A 2,634-nucleotide genomic window follows, 5' to 3' on the forward strand; every position below is an offset into this window, starting at 1 on the left:
GACTAAGGTAGAAAACTTTATAGTGTGGAACAAAAGACTGAGCCCGCCCTAAACTTTCTGTCTCAGGACTGGTTTAGGATCTAGGTGGGGGTTGGGGAGAGCGCCTCAGTACTCAGCCTACAGGATGGGGGAAGAAGGATGCAGAAGAAATGGGGGAGGGCCTAACCCTCATCGTTTGGATAGTCCTTTATTTCTACTTATTTGCTCGTTTATGAATTCGTAGCGCCAAAGTAACTGTAACATCGCGGAGGTAGGTAAACTGAGGTACAGGCCAGGCCATTGCTATTTCTGTGTAAGGATTCTCAGAGGCTGGGGAGACCCAGCCAGGCCTCTGTCAGCCTTCTAAAATCTTCTCATGCAGAAGCAGGGGCGGAGGGTAAAGGGCAGCTGAAAGCAAGTCTGGGACTAATTTTCTACTCCCAGGTAAAAGGCACTTCCAGTGTCTCAGAACTTTAATGTCAACTCAGCAGTACAAATCGGCATCGATCATCAGATCCATCTGGACAAACAATCAAATCGTCATTCGTCGAACAAAGCTAAGAGCTGAGAGAATGATCAAAAGGCTCTTTGGAAATGGACTCCTAGAACCATCTATCTCGGCATTCTCTCTCGCTCTTCCCTGTCATTCCGAGCTTTTCCACAAAGGACTATTTCTGCGTCAAACAATACCAAGAAAGCTTGCGGCAGTCTCTTCCTGGGAGGGAGGAAGTATTTCGTGGCGCTGTGGGATAAAGCAGAATTATTTCTACCTCACCACCTCCCTGCGTCCTTTGGCTTCAGCTAGTTGTGGTTTTTGCAGCCTTATTCAAACACCAAAGATGAGGGCTGGCCCCGCGGCCACAAAGGAGATGTGACTGATTCAATACCTGAGGCCAGTTGCCTTTTGGGAAGAGAATGAGTCACAGGGAGTTGCTAGGCTGAGAAGTCTTTGTTCAAAGAAGGCCACCATATCCGGGTGCAGTGGGGGAAGAACGTGGGTGACAGTCATGTAAAAGCTGAGTCTCTCAGGCTTTAATGCATTGGAAGGGCAGCAGCCAGAGCAGGATTTTGGCAGAGAATGGCCTGACTTTGAAGTCAGATGTACCAGGGTGCTTGGGCATTGGCACAGTGACCATGGGATAGAGGTGAGTATGGAGCAATAGCCATGGGCTGCAATGTTCTATCACCCCTGGGGTTCAATTTCTTGATAGGGCCTCTAGAGCTCAAAACATCCTGGGTAACCCACTCCCCAGAGGCCATGCCTAGATCGTTAGACTCTAAGGGGATCTCTCCCAATCCACGGATCTAAGAGGCCAGGTTGCCAGCACTGCAACTCCCCTCACCAGCTTCAAGAGGCCCCTTTTCTCCTCCGCCCCGGCCCCTGTCTCTTCTGGTCCCCTGCACTCATAGAAGCCTTTCCACTCATGGCTCAGGGAATGTCACTGAAGAGGTCCCCAGCTTTCTGGCTATGAAGCCCCAGTTTGCTTGGAGTTCTCCTGCAAAGCTGAGCCAACCTTGGTCTGAGGCTGTGAGCTGTAGAGGTTTGCTGCCCCAAACTTCCCGTCCTTATTGTAGAGACGGTGGCTGCTCTTCCTCTCACCACCCTCCGCATATTAAAGCACTTTACGGGCGGGATGCCATTCCAGAAGCTCTGCACCCTGAGTCGTGATGAGAGGGCAGCTCCTAACAGAATCGTGGTGCCTTCTCCTCCACCCCCCCCAGCCTCTCCTGGCAGAGTCGCATCTCGTCCTTGCTGCCTGCAGATAAATACATGCTGTCTTCTCTTTGAAAGTTGCCAGACAGTCATTTAAAGACTCTCACATTTACCTATTTCAAGTTCAATAACCTAGCACTCAGAAAATTCTCGTGCTGTCAGATGTAAACACTGGAGGCTTCTGATGCTGCTGCTGCGGTTTGGTTTTGCATCCTCCTGAGCTGGTGGAAAATGTGGGGCCAGTGGGGCGGAGGCCTGGGCCAAGGTGTGGCACAGGGGTCAGAAGGAGCCAGTCCTGGTGCCCAGGGTAGTGTCCAGGCATTCCTTCCGCCGTGGTCCTCCATGGAAACTTCCTCAGCAGTGTCAGCTCACGGTGTTTCCTTCTTTCTCTGGTGCTTGGGAACGCACTCAACCACGTAGTCCAGCTCTTAGTTATCTCGAATCCAGCACTCTCTCTTGTCTTATAATGCTTCATACCTGTTGTATATCACCTCTCCAGCTAACGTGCAAGCTCTCGGAACTGCGGCCATATCTCTCCTGGTTCTCTATATACACATATATGGTTCAAAAAGCCCATTTTAAGTTCCTGCTCTGCGCCATGTGCTGTGTTGGCATCAAAAGTACAAGGATAAGTATGATGTGACCTCTGCCCCTAAGGAGGAAGCACAGTGACCATCATGATCCAGCCACACACATGCACATTCACGGGACCCAGCCAAGGTGTGAGGTGGTGGCCAGCGAGTGGTCCCCGGAGAAGCTGAGACCTCCGTGAGGTCTTAAAAGGTAAATAGGAATTAGATGGGCGAGGGGGCAGGGGGAGCGCAGTGCAGATAGAACAGCCTGAGCAGGGCCCCAGGGCTCTTGTCCGTCCAACTAAAGGGAAGTCTATGTTCCTGGAGGATTGAGTGTATGGTAAGGGGTGGCATAGGATGGCATGGATG

The sequence above is a fragment of the Pteropus medius genome, unplaced genomic scaffold, assembly GCF_902729225.1.
Source record: "Pteropus medius unplaced genomic scaffold, Ma_sr-lr_union100, whole genome shotgun sequence".
Taxonomy (NCBI): Eukaryota; Metazoa; Chordata; class Mammalia; order Chiroptera; family Pteropodidae; genus Pteropus; species Pteropus medius.